The sequence below is a fragment of the Cibotium barometz genome, chromosome 55 (assembly GCF_041138505.1).
Source record: "Cibotium barometz isolate CiBa-2024 chromosome 55, ASM4113850v1, whole genome shotgun sequence".
NCBI lineage: Eukaryota > Viridiplantae > Streptophyta > Polypodiopsida > Cyatheales > Cibotiaceae > Cibotium > Cibotium barometz.
In genome coordinates this window covers 36,238,537-36,257,103 of record NC_141100.1, presented here as the reverse complement: position 1 = coordinate 36,257,103, position 18,567 = coordinate 36,238,537, and the positions used below count along the sequence as shown (strand labels likewise).

Below are 18,567 nucleotides of genomic sequence, written 5' to 3'. Positions count from 1 at the left end.
AGAGAATTTTTTTTTCTCAAAATTCATATTTTCCTCTCTTTTTTTCAGCTTTTTTTCAGGCTTTGAAAAGATTTCAAAAGCTTTTTTTTTTGGAATAAAAAAATACTTTTTTTAATATTTTTTTTAAATAAAGCTTAATTAAACTTTAAGCAAAAGTTTTACAAAAATTCATGGGGAGAGGAGAAGTCCTCTCTCCTCTTCTTCTTCTCCATTCCTTCTCACTTTTTCCACCCCCTCCTTCTCTCTGTTAAATGAGAGAAGATTAAGCTTTAATTATTTTTTAATCATAATTAAATCCTAATTATGATTAACATTAATAAAAATGAGCTTTTTAAGAGGTGTTTATACACGCGGGAGGAAAATAGAAGGAAAATTCAGAATTGAGAGGAGAAGAGATTTCCACGCACACGGGAGAGCATTTAATGCATCAATTGGCTTTCCTACACTGCATTTCAGCAAAAAATTTACAGAAAATGAATAGCATATCCGCGGAAAACCCGCAAAAATTGGTTAAAAATACATTTTTAACCATAAAAATGCTTAAATAAAAAATTAGAAAAAATTCCTATAAATTATAGAAATTCAGGGAATCCATTCTACCAAAAATATCCGCAGTAAAATATGCGGTATTTTGGTAAAAATTTTCATTAATGCTTATTTTAAACCATAAAAAATAAAAAAAAATGGTATTAAACTCACAAAATTTTTCCGCAACGTTGATTTTTCCATTGAATAGAAGAAACACGCGTTCCAACCGCGATATCGACGATCCACGTGCAAAATCATCTAAACAAATCAACAAAATAATATTTTTATTTAGTAAATATTAAAATTTACTTCAAAAAATACCAAAAATTACAATTAAAAAAAAATCAACAACAATTAACTAGAGATTGCTCTGATACCACTATTAAAACCCTAAGATCTCTCTAGATAATTGTTATGCATAAACATGCATAAATCAGGCATAAACTCATCCACCCGACCACCCCCGAGCCCAAGGGATTTGCACATGAATTATAATGAAATACATCATACCTTTACCTTGATGTCCCATACCATCAAAAGGTATAACCCCAATCCAATAGTATGTAGCCATAGTGTGAAATGGTAGGTGAGTAGTTATGATCCTCTACACAAGAGAACATAACATAACCTAGCCTCAAGATAACATCAAGAGACCATAGCCTAAGCCCTCCTTGAGTGTGCCCCATGCCCCTATTATATCGGAGGGCCCTCAAGTGACTCTTGACTCTCCATCTCCCATGTGTGACCCTTGGATGCCTGACCCTAACCTTAACCCTTAAGGTTAGTCCTAACCCATGCTCGACTAGAGCTTATTCCCATTCTCCCATGCTCACAAGCCTAATGTGGGTTAGCCTCCTAGTATATGCACTCATAATGTGCATATAACACTTATGAAGCTTGGAATGGCAGAAAGCCCTTTGTGGCTCATTTACGTGTTTTTGGTTGTCTTGCTTATGCTCTTGTGCTTGAGCAACAATGCAATAAGTTGGATGATAAGGTAGTAAAATGTTTTTTTGTGGAATACAACTCAAAAAGCAAAGGGTATAGACTCTACTATCCGGCCAACAAAGTGGATTTTGGTGAGTAGAGATGTTGTCTTTGTTGGGAATTTAGTTCAGTCCATGTTTTTATGCTAAAAACAGTAAAATGTATGCTCACAGGATATCTTTGTATAATGCCGGGCAGCCATATGTGGAGCAAATGAATGCTCAAAAAGGTGCTGCAAATCAGTCCATACTTGCTGAAAATTAGCTGGACTTTCAATCCACAGATCAACATATCGATGAGGCAATTATGGATGATGCAGTGGATGAGGAACCGGCACCCATACATGCATCCAAGATTACGTCAAAATCGCTAGTGTAGACATTGTGGGATAACAAACTAGCTACTCCTTTATCTTTGGAACACGTGTAGGTTCTCATCATGTATCTTATTCTTTTATGGAAGCACAAGAAAATGATCATTGGATGCAGACCATGCAAGATGAGTACGACTCAATCCTCAAAACTGACACTTGGTATTTAGTAGATTTGCCTTATGGTAAAAAGGCCATTGGTACGAAGTGGGTATATAAGCTAAAGCGTAAAGTTGATGCTAGCATTGAGACCGCTACAAGGCAAGGCTTGTTTGCAAAGGGTTATGCTAAGAGAAGGGCATAGATTATGATGAGACCTTTGCACCCATGTCTCGCATGACTAAGATCATGTGTATTATTGCATTGTCAGCGCATCATGGTTGGAATGTACCTCAGTTGGATATCAAGCTGCCTTATTAAATAGTGACTTGCATGATGGGTGACTCATGGTTTTGTTGAGAAGGGGTAGGAATCTAAAGTATGTAGGTTAAGAAAAGCTTTATATAGCCTTAAGCAGATGGTTGCATCAGTCCAACCGAGAGTATTCTCTATGTAAACAGGAGCAAAGATTGTTTTTTGGTTATCATTTTATATGTTGATGACATATTGCTTACAAGCCCTAACGAGGAGAAGATTTCAGCCTTCAAGGCTGAATTACGTGTGTCATTTGAGATAACAGATTTGGGCATGTTACATTATTATTTGGGCATATAGTTTATGTAGGGTGATGATGGTATTGTGATGTTGTAGTCAAAGTACATAAAGAGGTTGCTTACACAGATTGGTCTTGAAGACTGTAAGGTTGTTGCTACACCAGTAGAGACAGGTGCTAGGCTTAGTCTCCAAGATGTATGTGAATCATTTGATGCATCACTTTATCAGTAGGCTGTTGGGTATCTCGTCTATCTATGTAATACGAGGCCAGACATTTAGTTTGGGGTCTCCCAGTTGAGTAGGTTTATGCACAGGCCCGGAAGTAAGCATTGGCAGGCTTCCAAGCGAGTATTCAAATACTTATAAGACACTCAGTTCCTTGGCTTATTTTATGCTAAAGAGATTGATGTTCAGCTACATGCTTTCAACGATTCTGATTGGAGTGGATATTATGACATGCGAGTGTCCACTAGAGTGGCATTTTCTTTCACCTTGGTGATTCATGTATATCATGGTTGAGCAAGAAGTAGTCGATAGTGGCCACTTCGAGCTATGAAGTGAAAGAGTGCACAGAGCGGAAGCAGAGTGGCACTAGAATGTGCTGAACAGAGAGTGCAAGAGAGAGAGAGATATGGAGAAAACTATGCTGAATATACTGAAGCAAAACAGTCCCAACAAGCAAGAGACAATACAAGTCTTATAAGTGAGGGAGAAAAATATGTACAAGACTGAATGAATAATGAGAGGCCAGCCCCACCTATTTATAGGTGAGGAGGGCTGGCCGACTGGAGCATATGAGCTGGCTGACTGGAGCATATGAGCTGGCCGACTGGTAAAATACCAAAAGAGCTGGGAAAAATCCCAAAAAAATATGTTAAATAGGGGTGGCCAGCCCACAACCAAGGGCCATACAAATGGGACCAAAAGGACACCAGAAATGGGCAGAAACTGGGAATGAATGTGCTAACACCCCCTCTCAGCACCAGATCCGAGAAGCCGAAGAAGTCGTCCTCTGTTAAAGACAAAAGAAAGCAGCAACAACAGGCACTAGGAAAGCTCCACAAGAAATCTCCACAGCAGCTCATCTACAAAAGTAACAGAACAAGCTGCTAGGTACACTATTCTTCTAGAAGAAATCAACCATGAAGGTTGCATCGTGCTGCTCCAAATATCGGTGCCAAACCCAAATATAAACACAGTGTCACAGGAATCCCTAGAAGCCTGTAGTTCCAAGAAGATAATACCCTCAAAAGAAATAGAGTCCATCTGCACCAACTCTGTACCAAGAGCAGCCAAATGCTGTATAATAGCACCCTCCTCGAAGGTCGGCATCGCCAGATGTAAGAAATCAACTGCCCCCTTTGAAAACTGATGTCGGGACTCCACAGGTCCAACCAAATCCAAATCCCAATCCTTCAATCCGTGGAAGTACCACTGTGCCCTAGGCACGGTCACGGACACACCTGACCACAATCCAAAATCCTCACACAGAGTAAGGGAAGTAGGAACATTCACAGTAGTGGTAACTGAAGTAGTAGTAACCTCCTCTATAGCATAACACAGCGTAGAAGCAGGCTCCTCCATAGAAGGCAAAGGGACTAGCAACACATCTTGGTCACTGGTTGACGAAGAAAGAATCAGAGGCGAAGAAATAGGAGAAAAATCCCCCTCAGAAGTTGTGAGGAAAGATAGCCCACTGTCATCCTCAAAAACATTACCAGAGATATCATCCTGGCAAGGAGAAGTATGCACAGAAACTGAAGGCAAGGCAAAACTGGCCCACTATCCTTCGCTGCAGGAACATCTACAAAAGAAGTATCCATAAGATCACTGGCTGCATAGCATCTAGAAGTAGAAACCATCTGTCGATCACTGGCATCACCATACAGGTCACAAAGCAACTGCCACACATAGAAAGTAGAAGCATCATCGGGAGCATAGATGAAGTGTCGAAGAACCGAATCCTGACAATACAGGAGGAGAAAGCCATAGATCTGTCCGTCAGTCTTCCTCCACCGACACACATCCTCCGCATAGGCAAGGTCCGGCACCAAGCACCGATTCTTGTATGAGAGAAACTCCATCAAACCATACTCCCTCAGAATAGAAGTAACCTGCAACTTCCATGACTGAAAGTTACCACCATCCAACTTGTCTGTCTCGTCAAGGAAATAACAAGAGAGTGGTACGGGAGCCAAATCTGAAGTTGTCATCATTGATCTAATCAAGAGAACCAACCCTCAAAAGATTAAACTGTCCAAATCAGAAAACGCTAATATAGGGTCTTTTCTCCCACCAAAACGCAGTCCTAAGAGGCTGGACAGCACCTGAGAATATGCTGTGAGAGGGTGTAAGAGGGAAAGGCAACAACAAGGACAGTAGCTTGGGCTCTCCTCAAGAAAACGCACAATCTCTGAAGAAGTGTCCTCCACAAGTACCAAGAGTGCCACCAAAGCTTGCAACACCAAAGACCCCCCTCTGCAAAGGACAGGAGAGAAAAAACGCAGCAAAGGAAGATGCTGTCCTGAAGAAAACAGGCCGCCTATGTCCCAAATTCCACGTGGAACAGAAAACACTAGTCAAACAGTACCAGAAGGCTGTGTTGATGAAGCCAAACTGAAGGGCGCAGCAACCAGCCGGTTCCGTCTAGAAAACGCAGCAAAGGAAGCTGCAGATCTGAGAGAAAAATGCAGAGGCAAAGTGACTAGGTTCAGTCCAGAAAACGCAGCATGAAAGAGCTGCAGATCTGAAGGAAAACACAGAGAAGGAGGTGCAGAAAACAGTGCTGAATCTGGGGCAGCAAAGAGGTTGCTAAACTGGGAGGTCGGATACCATGAAAGAGTGCACAGAGCAGAAGCAGAGTGGCACTAGAATGTGTTGAACAGAGAGTGCAAGAGAGAGAGATGGAGAAAACTATGCTGAATATATTGAAGCAAAACAGTGCCAAGCAAGAGACAATACAAGTCTCATAAGTGAGGGAGCAAAATATGTACAAGACTGAATGAATAATGAGAGGCCAGTCCCACCTATTTATAGGTGAGGAGGGCTGGCCGACTGGAGCTGAATATGCTGGCCGATTGGAGCATATGAGCTGGCCGACTGGAGCATATGAGCTGGCCGACTGGTAAAATACCAAAAGGGCTGGGAAAAATCCTAGAAAAATATGTAAAATAGGGGTGGCCAGCCCACAATCAAGGGCCATACAAATGGGGCCAAAAGGACACCAGAAATGGGCAGAAACTGGGGATGAATGTGCTAACATGAAGTTGAATACAAGGCAACTTTTATAGCAAGTGGGGAGTGTGTATGGGTCAGACGCCTTTTGGTAGATCTTGATGTTGGATAGTAGTCCCTCACCTTCATCTTCACTTATAGCCAAAGTGCTACGAGAAACCCATTGTTTCATGCTCGAATAAAGCATATTGAGGTGCCTTATCATTATGTGAGGGAGAGGCTCAATGGAGGAGAGATTAGCTAGGCTTATGTCTCTACACACGACAATGTGGCAGATATGTTCACGAAGGCTCTCTCACAAGGGTAGTTCGAAGCTTTTCGCAAAGATTTAGGCTTATTGCAATTTGGGGATTGATCAGCCACATGATTCTTGTACACGTCCACATCATCACTAAGGGGGATTTGTAGCATTTATATGGTAGTGATGTGTGGACATAGGCTAATAATGGGCCGATGCACTCTTTTCCTCTTTAGGAGGTTTTTTATCCGAGTGTATGCATGTACTCTTATGTGTGTGTAAGTGACCTTATCGTGTCACTTCACTTGTACTTCACTCATTCTCATCAATCTACTTTAGTGTTGTGCTTTCATTTATCTCTTCTTGCTTTGTGTGTGTTGCTTCATTGATCTCACTCCAACAAACAACACTTATTCTTTTCAGATATACGTTAAAACTTTACAATAAACCTTTTGCCTAATTTATTTGAAAGAAAAATTATCATTTAATGTATACATGCAACTTTAACCTAGGCTAATTACTAACATTATTTCACCTCATACACGTGCTTAGATGTAGAAAAGAAACCTTTTTTTACTACAATCACACACCCCTCTTTTGCAATATCTTTTCATGACATAACTCTCGTGCTATCTCTCTCCCTTCAAGACATAAATTACAAGGTATAAATTAACTCTCGCCTAGCACCTGTCTTCTTGTCTTTTTTCTCAAGCCCAATGCTTGAAAAAAGAGATAAAAAGAGCTAAGTGTACGAGCGATGTGAGATCTGGAGCTTCCCCCCTTGCACGAACTTGTCGTTGCCATCCTCCCTAGTGCGGCCTTCGCTTGCTCCCTCCCTCCCTAGCATACTCTCAGCACCCCACCTGCCTCGCCACCAGCCCCTACCGTGCACCTTCACTGCCCCCCTTCATGCCTGCTGCTTGCCCGCCCTTGTGCTCTTGCTTGCCATCCTCGCCTCCTGCCTCCAGCTATCTGCCGCCTTCGCCATCTTCCACCCTTTGCGCCTTAGCCTCCTCGTCACCCCTTCGCCAATCCTCTGCCATCGTTGAATCTCCTTGTTGTGTGCCGCCTCTCCTCCTTATCATGCTTCTCCGTTTTTTTCCTTGCCCATCCTCTTCGTTGTAGGTTCCAGCTTTGGGGTTTTGTGTTCTTCAGGAAGGTTTTGGCTCCTTTGGTATTTCCCTTTCAGGAGGACTCCATGGTAGTCGCTCCGTCATCCCCAATTGAGGCCGTTGCCCCTTGCCCATCTTTTTCTGAAGTGGAACTCCGGCTTCTCGCATCGATCGTCACCTCCCTAGAGGCCTCCACCTTGGTTTGCAAGATTGTGGGTAGCCATTTGGCGTGCAAACAGCTTAGAGATCTTCTGCAGGCTAGCCTCATTAGTGAGCGGGTAAAGATCTCTAAACTAGTCCATTGGGCCCCATGAGGTTGCAGTTATGTCGGAGAATCATTTTGAGCATTTATCGCATTAGCCCCGGGACGCTGATGCCCCCCCCCCCCCCCCCCCCCCCCCCCCCTCCCCCCCCCTTCTTTGTCATGTCTTGGGGCACGACAGTAGTCCTCCCTTTCTGGCGACCGTAACCTTGTGGTGATCCTCTACCAGATGCCTTGGCACATTAATCTTCTTCTGGCCTTGCCGCTCCCTCGATGGACCCAATTTCATAGCCATCGCGCCCTTAGCCCCCTTGGGCCTCCCCCCCGCCCAAGCTCCATTTGTTCTGTCCCCCTTGCTTCATTAGAGCCCCCTCTTACCCCCCGTTCTTCCTCCCTTGAGCATGCCTGTTGTCCACTGATTGCACCCGATTCGGAGAGGAGACATGAGACGAGCTCGGTGCAGTGGGTGATATACCATTTTACTGAGCTGGTTGAGATGACCACTGAGGCAGCTGATTACAGCTTCCTTTGATGTCTTCCTGTTGCGGAAGCAATATTTTCAAGGAGACGGTGGCTCCTATCTGTGTCTGCGTGGTTCTGCATCACTCTAGGCCGTCTACCTTGGAGAGTGGCGCAATTATCTTCTCTTTCCCCTTGAGCACGGCTGCAGGGGCGATATGGAGCCTTGACTAAGTGTTTCCTGCCATTCACAGGCAGGCGGTGGAGCTCTCCCATCATCTTCAAGACCTGCAGACTACTGGCGCTGGCCACAAGGATCAGGGTGGAGAATTGGTGTCCTCTAGCCTAGAGGTTCTCCTCTTCATTTTTCTTCATATCTCGATGTACCTCTCCTTCCCTCCTGTGGATACCTTCACTGTGACAAGTGGAGTCTAGAGTATGGGTAGTCCCAAGCCTAGCGAGAGTGGTTTCACATGAAGGGAAAGATTTGAGACCACCTGGTGAGGCTCCACTCCAAGAGGGATTGTGATTATTGACCATCCAAACCCACGTCCAAGACTCTTAGAGTGGAGGGCAGTTTTGATAGCTCTGCCTCCCTTCTCCTAGATATGTGGATCGTCTCATGGAACATTCAGAGCATAGTTGTCTGCGAAACTCATCCTGCTCATGAGGTACGTAAAATACGGTATGGTAGGAAACTAATGCGAAACTGTTTATTTTTAAATGGCTGTTTTTTTTTTCCGGTGACTTTTTTAATGCCCGTTTTTTAATGCCTATTTTGTTTTACTGTTTTTTATGGCCTTTTGGGCGATGGGGGCTTTCTACCTTGTTGCCTTCTCTCGACTTTGCATCTCTAAATGTGTACAAATAGCTATTTTTCAAGTGTTTTTTAAAGTGGACCGTCCTGTTAGAATTGTGCACCTCAGTGCTATATGGGCATTTATGTATTTTCCTCTTCTGTAGTGAGTCGTAAGCTGGTTGGCCTGTTTTAGAGCAGTCGGCCAGGTCATATCTTTACTATATAAGGCTGGTCCTCTTTGCTCACTTTAAGAGTTCAATCCCAAGCACATGTTCCAACACTTCTTGCTGGCTAATTGCCATTGTAAAAGCCTTCATGCTATTATAAAAGGTGATCTTGTCGAAAAGCTCTCTCTACTCTCTCTTGTTTTGTTTATGCTTCCGCTTGTGCATTCTCCAACATGGTATCACTTGCTTAGGTTCATGCTGCTCCATATTTCTGCAAATCTGCTCGTCGTTTTCTTCATCTGTGCTTGCGTTTTCTTGCCTAGCTTCTCCAAGCTGCTGATTAGTGAAAACAGTTGCTACGTTACACTACTTTTCTGCGTTTTCTGGTCCAGCCAGCCATCTTCTTGTTATCGGCCAGTCTTCTAGACTGCGTTTTTTCCTACAGAGGCAGGTTGAGGAGTTGTGGCTGCGTTTTCTGCTCGGGCATCAGTTGTTGGTGGGTTTTCTTGCATGTGGTGTTGCCAGACAAGTGGCACTACATCTCCTTCCTCCTCCACGAGTCCCTACCCTTCTGGTAGGAGGTTCTCGGTGGTTCTTGGATTGTTTTGCTGCTGTCCAGCCTCTTTCTCTCTTAGATTTGAGAGGGTGCTGATTGGTTCTGGAGCCTCGATTCATTGGAGAGCACTTGAGAGGAGTCTTGGAGAGCTGAGATTTGTGTTCTTTGTTGTTGTGGATATGGCTCGCCCCTATACGAACAAGGATGACAAGTTGAAAGGACCCAACTATGCCCATTGGAAGCTGCAAATGCGGATCTGGTTCATCCACAAGGGTTTGTGGGATATTTTTGAGGGCAATGAGAAGAAGCGAGAGCGTCCTCAGAACTCTAGGCGGTGGACTCAGGAGATCAAGAGGATGAATTCCTTGCGGAATTACAAGACAGGGAGAATCAGGATTCCAAGGCGCATTCAGTGCTTGTGCAGACCATTATAGAGGAGGTCTCACCGGTTGTGCAATCTCTCACCAATGCTCATCAGGTATGGTCTAAATTGGAGGATCTCTTTGCTCGAGATTCGTTGATGAGGGCAGTTACCTTGCAAGGGCAACTCTACGGTTTGTTATTCCCTGCAGGTAGTTCTATGCAATTGTTTCTCATGAAGGCCAAGGTTATCCATGACCAATTGCTGGCAATGGGTCCTCTGCTCAGTTGGCTGCAGTTATCCTCACGAAGCTTCTCTCAGACTATGGTGTGATTTCTCGATCTTTGAGGTGCTAGCTGACATCCACTCAGTTGGATTTCGATGATCTTAGCTTCGATGATCTTAGCTTCCTACTCTTGGAGGAAGAGTCCGTGCTTGTTTCACAGGGTAAGATGAAGGTGTCTCTCAACAGTTATGACCAGGCACTTTCTATAGTTCAAAAGAAAAGTCGGAGTGGCTGTTTCTCTTGTGGGAAGAGAGGCCATCTGTCCAAGGATTGTTTGTCCAAGAAGAAGGACAAGACCAAGGGCAAGTCTTCATCTCAGCGAAAGGGAAAAGACACGACAAACGACAGTGATACAGATACTTCCAGTAACACTTCTAGGGCTCCTAGGGTGCTTCCGGCTCAGGAGTACTCAGATGGTATACTTCTCTAGTATACATGCAGTTTCCCCATGTGATTCTAGCTAGAGGAGGCTTGTGGGCAGGAGAGGGGGCTGATTGCAGCTCCACTTACTGGTGCATGGGAACCATGATTCGGAGTTCCAAGCATTAGACATATGGCAAGACATGGTTATCTTTGGTGTAGGAGAGATTATGAACTACATCTGTTTCGAGTTCATTGTTCGATGCTTTTGGGACGTGATGTGTTTTCCATCCACTGTTGGGCGATGTGTCCAGCAACTCATCATCTGTTCTTGGAGTTCAGTGCACACTTGTGTGGGAATCCATAGCGAAGCAAAGTTCCTTGCTGTTCGTGGTGGCATTTTGTTTCGAGCAAACAGGTTGGCGGGTGCTCTCTCCAAGGTGATTCCGGTATCTGCAATACTGGAGGGTCCATGGTTGCATCTTCATTAGCTTATCTTCTTCAGACTCTTGCACACACTGAGCTGTAGAGGGGGTGTTAGAATTGTGCATCTCAGTGTTATATGGACATTTAGGTATTTTCCTCTTGTGTAGTGACTTGTGAGCTGGTCGGCCTATTTTAGGGCAGTCAGTTGGGTCATATCCTCACTATATAAGGTTGGTCCTCTTTGCTCACTTTAACAGTTCAATCCCAAGTACATGTTCAACACTTCTTGCTGGCTAATTGCCATTGTAAAGCTGTCATGCTATTATAAAAGGTGATCTTGTCCACAAGCTCTCTCTTGTTTTGTTTATGTTTCTGCCTGTGCAATTCTCCAACACGTACCTCTATCGAACTTAATTTTTCCAAAATAAAAAGTCCCGTACCGATACCGGTTTTTCGTACCTTCGTCTTGTTTTGTACCTATGTACCTGACAACTATGATTCAGGGTTTGGGTGGACTGCAGTGCTTGAGGAGGCACGGGATCCTCAGAGAGGAGCTTCACAGAGCTGTAGTCGGAGGACCTATTGACATACTCTTCCTCCAGGAGCACCATCTCTTTGAGGGTCCAACCCATAGACGCGAGAAGATTCTCCAGGGTAGAAGCTACACCTTTTGGTCCCGCGCCTTCGGCCCCTCCAGGATCCACGACATTGGCAGTCCCAGGGCCTCCCTTAGTTTCTTTTCAACTTCTGGAAGGGGCTATGGGATAGTTTTCAGCCAGGGAAGATTACTTAGTAGTTGGCTCTTGGTTGGCCTTCAAAGGTAGATCTGTAGTTTGCTTCAGGTGTGGCCATCCACATGAGTCCCAACATCATTGCCGTTGGGATTGCCCGAAGGCTCAACTGGTTTGGCAGAGGATTCTCCACATCTTCACTATGGACTGGGCTCCCCGTACAGTTACTTGGGGCACAGTGGCTTGGGCCACAGAGCTTGAGATTGTCATGGCATATGAGGAGGATAGTGGGGGACTGGCATTGCATGTTGCTCATCATCAGACCACGACAGTTCCAGTTCTGGTCCCATCTATAGTTCACTGGACTCCAGGTTCTTGTCAGTGATGGGAGATTTGCAGCAATATTGCTGCATAGCGTATATGTCCAGCTTGTTGCAGTGAGGACACCTGCACTCAACCTGCGGAGTCCATCCGGAGCATATGGCTCGACATCATTCACACTCTTCATGGACATTGGGAGAAACTCCAGGGTTGCTCTGATCGCATGTGGGAGTGCCGTGCGGGCTTCCTGGGGACTTGGGGGGATGACCCGTTTCTCACTATGAGTAGTGGTGAGCCCATTTGGCATTATAGAATTCCAGTTTGGTTGGTCCCTCCCCCTTGTATGATCTAGCCCCCTCCCACTAGAGGGGCCAGCTTAAGGAGGAGAGCACCACTCCCCCTTTTTTCATTTTGATTATTGTTTCCTTTACAGAGATATATTTGGCCCGTGTGGATTTTTTTTTTGGTAACTAATAGAAGGATCTCCTTTCCGAAAAAAAAGAGAGATAAAAAGCAAATTTAATCTCAATACTAACATAAGAATTACTTAAAAAAGGTTAAATTGACATTTAGAGGGAGGTTGTTGGAGCCCCCCCCCCACTTTGCGCTACCCCACCTCCCTCTTCCTATGCTTTTTTGCCAGCCATTGTCCTCACCCTCCCTCCCCTTTCTTGCACACTACCCCTTTGTTTGCCCTTTGCGCGCTTCCTGCCCTTGTATCATATGGCTCAGATTTGAAATTCCCAACTCATAGCTCTAGTCTTTGTTTGCTTTTGCACCATGCGGAGATTACATGGTCACTATTGTATCACTTTTGGTCTTAGAGACCCATTGGATCTTTTGCAGATGTTTAATATAACTTTCTTTCTTTATTTCTTCCACCCACCCCAATTCTTCCCCTTGTTGCCCGCCAGCCCTTTCGCCCGCCCTTGGTTTCTTCGTGATTGACATCAAATCAGCTACATGTTTGCCAATCTAACTCATTCATCTTCTGTACTTATCTTTGATTAATGTTCCGTCTCCCCAAGCCCTATCCTCTTCGCCCCTTCGTCAGGTGTTTTCAGCTTTCGGGCAAGTTCTTTCTTTTGGCAAATATCGACATCTTTTGGTCTTCTTACCTCCAAGAGGACTCCATGCAGCCACTTCGTCATCCCCGATCGAGGCTGCCATTCCTTGCCCTTCCTTCTTAGAAGCAGACCTCCAGCTCCTCGCTTTGATAGTCGCATCCTTGGAGGCCTCCACCTTGGTTTGCAAGATTGTGGGTTGCCTACGAGCATGTGGATAGCTTAGAGACCTTTTGCAGGCAAGCCTTATTGGTGAGATTGGAAAGATCACTGATATTCATCCTTTGGGACGTGGATACTATCAGGTTGAGGTCGATTCGACTAAGCAGGCCATAGAATGATATGGTTTTATCAGAGAACTATTACGAGCACTTATCTTAGCAGTCCCGTGATGGTGAACATCCCCCTCCCCCCCCCCCCCCCCACACACACACACACAAGTACCTTCGACGAACCCGCCACCGGTCCCTTCTTTCTGGAGATCGTTGCCTCGTCACGATCGCTCCAAGCATCCAGATTCCCGTGAGGCCCTCTGACCCTTGGGAGCCTTTGGCAGGCCCGATCACGCAGCCCCTACCCCCCTTCCCTCGCAACCCTTCTTCCTCCGACCTCCCTCCTCAACCCTCATCATCCCCCCCCCCCCCCCTCCCCCCAAGCCCCCTGTTGTCATCTTCTACTCTGTTTTTCCCCCTTGTAGCTTCCTCCATCCCGACTTCATCAAATGCACCCCCCCCCCTTCCCCTTTTTTCCCGTTGCGCCCGCTGCGTGTGTGTGACTTGTAGAGGAGTCAACATGCTAGTTTGGTTCGCCACTTGATGCGCCATTTCACGAGTACACTAGCGATGACCATCGTTGCCTCTCATGTGCGTGCTCTCCTGTTCAAAACATGCATAGCACACATGATTGCCTCCATCCAAAACATATGACGCAAGCCCTTGCCTTTGACCATACATATAGACATCTCCATTAAAGCTTACGATGCATTTTACCAAGAATACATCCCTCACATACATGTTTGGGAGGTAGCTCAACATGTGGCATATCCTATACCATTTTATGCCTCTGCAAAAGCATTAGATTACCATAATTATCTCTTGTCTTGCATGGCAAAAGTGGTGGTAGAAACCATACATACATCCTATGCTCTCTTCTCAAATGCATCGGACTGATACAAGCCGTGGTATAATGTCCTAGAAGTGACTATCTCATAGTCATAGTCACTAGAAACGTTTCGGGGTTTTTGGCGTTTCGGGGCAAAACGTTTCGGCCTTCAGCTAAGAAACGCCAAGGTTTCGGTTTTTTTTCTATATAATTTTGCATTGCTAAAGTTCCAAACAATAGGAACTTTTAACATTTTGAGAAACAATTTTTTTAAAGAAACCAAAAAAAATTAGGAGTTTCTGAAACGTTTCGAAAGGTTTCTTGCGTTTCGGGGTTTCGGGGTTTCTCATTCCAGAAACGCGTTTTCATGTGACTATGCTCATAGTCCTTCTCTCTATCTCTTATTGTACACCTGTCATCCTCAAAGTGGAATGCATAGCCACTTTTAGCAAAAGAGGAGACTGATAGCACATTCTTCTCTATGCCTGGTACATAGAGTATATCTGTGAGATATGCAACTCTGGCCTCATTCTTTGCCTGACACGTAGTCTCAAGCGATCTTCAAGGTCTTGCAAGACCAGATATGCGGAATAATAGATCTCTTGATAGACAAGGAGATCAATGCCATAGCTTGGGTAGCTTGGGCATCATAGGCATCCCATCACTTCTGCTCTTGAGTAGCAGTACCAGCAACTGTAGGAGCAGCTGCCTGGGCACCTCGCTCACCCCTTTGAGGAGTGGCAAGAGATACATCTACTGGACGTACATCTTCACCATTCACATAACCCCAAAGGTCTTTAGCCACAGCCAGATTTCTAACCATAAAACTCCATAGGGAGTAGGTTGCCACCTCTTGGGACAAAACCCTAAACACATCCGATGCATTCTGAGCCATAGATCCTATAGAAAAGAATCCAGTCCCACGCTAGTGCCAAACGCACTGCAGATAGTGCCCCACTGAATGCACCCAGATGATGCGTAGTGGCTCACTGTAGCAACAAGTATATGAAGAAAAAGACAAAGTGTAGAGTATAAAGAATGTACTGGCAAGTATCTTTTGGAGCCAGAAATAGGTGCATGGATCTGATGTAGCACTCAGAAGGGAGCTGATGTAGAGTATAAAGAATTTACTGGTGAGTATCTTCTGGAGCCAGAAATCGGTGTAGGTAGCTGATGTAGCACTCAGAAGCCTCTCTGGTGCTGAAGCGAACTCTTCCAGGGAAGCTGGAGTAGGGAGACTGTCTGGACAGTAGCGTGGAGGCAGCAGTCACGCTCTGGAATGCCTACACTCACCCCTGGATCTCAGCCGCGGGGGTGAGCCTCTCTCCGCTACTGCCGCCGGTTGGGTGGGGCGGTGGTGGTGCTCTGCCACCGGCTGGGAGGAGAAGCTATGGTGCTCTCCCCATTAGGGCGGCTTGCTTTTGGTAGTGGATGTCCTTGGATCTCAGCCACTGGGCGGGACGATGGTGGTGCTCTCCCCACTACTACCACCGGCTGGGTGGCGCAGCGGCGGTGCTGTGTGCCACTGGTTGGAGGAGGGAGGTGGCGGTCTCTCCCCACGAGGGCCGCCCATTTTTGGTGGTGAAAATGGGTGGTGGCTGACTTGGCGGCGGAGGGAGGAGTTCGGGCGGAGCTTTGGCTTCGTAGGGCTTACCTAGAGAACCAGAGTTCTAATACCAAATGTTGGAAAGGAGGGAAATGGATACCTGCAAAGCAGCAACCTCACTCACACAAGGAGTACATAGAGAGGCGGCAATGACAAGACGTGTAGATGTGGTATGCACGTAGTCACATCATAATAATAAAGTGGAAGTAGAAGTTGCAACAAACCCTAAACCATAATCGGTGTCTTGACGGATGTCCTGGGGAAAAGATCCGCAAGGGATAAAAAGTGCCCTTGGTAAGCCCGTGTTTACATTTGGCACTCCACATGGCATAAAATGCTTTCACTCCCTCCTCAGTTCCTCTTAGATTTCTGGGACAATTTTTGGCAATCTTTGCTAGACGATCCACTACTGCTAGGATGGAGTCCTACATTTACCAAAGGTAATCCAATGATGAAATCCATGCTTATGCATTCCCATTCCATTTGCGGGATGTCTTAAGAATGCAACTTTTCTGGTAGTTTTATTCCTTCATCCTTGATCTTTTGGTAGATTAAGCATCGAAGGACATGTTGTAATACATCCTTCTTGAGTCCTGGCCAAAAGAAACATTTCGTTATAGCCATGAAAGTCTTCACATATCTGGGATGTCCTGCAATAGGTTTGTGTCAAGCCTCATTTAGAATTCTTCTCTTCAAATCTCCTCCGTTTGGAACACAGTCCTTGGACGGCATAGATGGAGGGGCTGCCATGAAGTCCTCCAAAGTGGGGAAAGCCAAGGGCATGGACCGGCTATCTAATGAGCACAGATGACCGGTCAAAAGCAGGGGCGGGGGGTGGGGGGTGGGACGTAGGAGGTGGGGAGACAGGCAATCGAGGGAGTAGGTGGATATGGTGGTGGGGCAGAGAGAGGCGACGGGCTAGGATGGGAGGAAACCGGCGGGGAGGGTGTCAATGCTCAAAGGAGTAAGACAAGGGGAGGATGTGATGGGGCAAGGGGGGGCACAAATGACTAGGTGGGGAAGCTGCACCTCTCCTTAGTCTTTCCTTGGATGTGAAGGCCAATGTGAGGCAAGTTGTCTAAGGAAGGTTGGTTGAGCCAAGATGGCAAGAGAACCCAATTGGTGCGTAAGCATGGGGAAACTAGGGAACGGGGCAAAGATTGGGTGTAGACGAGCAGGTTTGCACGTGGGAACCGGAGTTATTAGTTGTAACATGCAACTGCTATGATTGTGTAATGCACAACAAGACCTTTATACCTTTATGTTAGTGAACATCAAGCAATCCACTTTTATCTTTATTCACAGGAGATAGAGCCGAAGAGAGAGAGAATGCAGAGACGGCACGAGATTGGGTCCCAATCTACCCACTTAAGGGCCCCCTACGGCAACCAGGAGTATTTGCTTTATTACTTCGGAAAATTTCTGTTACAATGCAGAAAACGTACCGAAGATAATTGACGGAGGAATGCCAAACACAAGGACATTGTAGACCAAATGTCTGCTGAACCATCAAACGGGTTGAAGACAACTATGAAGCCACTTCGGAGAGCTTTATGCACACCCAGATCTGGTGAGGGAGGTGCACTGCTGAAGGCTGAATGCAGAAGAGAGCTTCAAGCTGCCTTGGGACTGCAGCACAAGAGTGCTTGGCTGAGATTGATGTATGCAGAAGACAAGGGTCTCAGGCATACATGCTTCTGCACTTTTCTACTGCTGAAATCTATGAAGAATGAGATGATTTTAGGCAATGGCTGAGGGCTGCTTATATATGGAATTTTGCTGCTGGTGGGTGGGTGTTACTGCTGTCGGCCTGTTTTTATGTGCTCACGACTGCTGTTTTTAGCATTAAATGCTATCAAAGCAGAACATTGCTTCCACACGTGTGGTGTATGCTGTCCTGGCTGCTGGCTGACTGCATCTACACCTGGCCGACTAGCTGTCTAGGCCCTGTAGGGCTTGCCGACTGGCTGTTTGCCCTCTTTGTGTGGCTTATGGTGGCATACAAGGCAAAGACTCTTAGGTTGGTCCCCAAGGGCTGGCCTAGAACCTTAATCCCTCTGCTAAACCTAAATGCTTCTAAATGCATGCTATGCTAGGCTGACTTATATGCTTGACTGTTCTCCAAGTGGGTTAAGTGTGACAGACTCTAAGGCTTGGAATGGCCTATGTTGCTCGTGCTTGGCATGTCCCTGGACTAGGGCTCACAATGGGGTCATGGTATATGACAAATTTTCCTAAAAAGGTACTACTTCTATACAAGTATGGCATTGATGAGCCAATGAGGTGATAGCTCAAGTGGTGAAGGTGTTTGTCTAGGACCAGGAGGTCTTGGGTTCAAAACCCCACAAGGTGCTTGCTCGGAGGCATTGCCTACGGGCGGCTAAAAAAACCCCTTTGGGCGATGAAAAATGATAGCTATGGGAGGATCTTGGGCCTAAGGCCAGTTGGATAAAAAAAGTAGGCACTGATGATGAGCCATTGTGTCACACCGCACCTTAGTGCATGGGTGCATGTGACATTAGTATATACAGAAGGGGTGAAACATTCTCCTTTTGGCAGTATTTTCTTATTTTGTGTTTGTGGCTATGTTGAGGTAGTCTTCTTTCCATCGTGCACGGAGGTGGAGGTGGAGGTGAAGCTAGGATTCAAGCCTGAGTAGCTTGCCATGTGCCAAAGAAGATCGTGCTCAGAAAGTTTGATGATAAACTGTATCCTTCTGCTTTGCATTCTTTGTGGCATCAATTTGTAGCGTAAGTTTTTGTGGTACAAATGTCCGAAAAGGACAAAGTTATTCTTGCTACTAGTTATCACCCCAATGGCCCTCATCATGATGCAAATGATTCAACCATTTGAGACCCAATATACTCTAGAGTTTGAGCAGATGAGATCGGAGTCTGAGGCTGACCGGGAGCATGAGCGATGCGAGGCCAAGGAGACTTGACATG

At 45.7% G+C, this 18,567-nt stretch overlaps 1 protein-coding gene across 1 annotated transcript in view; it reads left to right on the top strand.

The window, feature by feature from the left end:
• The window catches only part of LOC147607694 (putative RNA-dependent RNA polymerase 1), a 47,019-nt gene that overhangs the window by 26,475 nt on the left and 1,977 nt on the right, over positions 1–18,567 (top strand).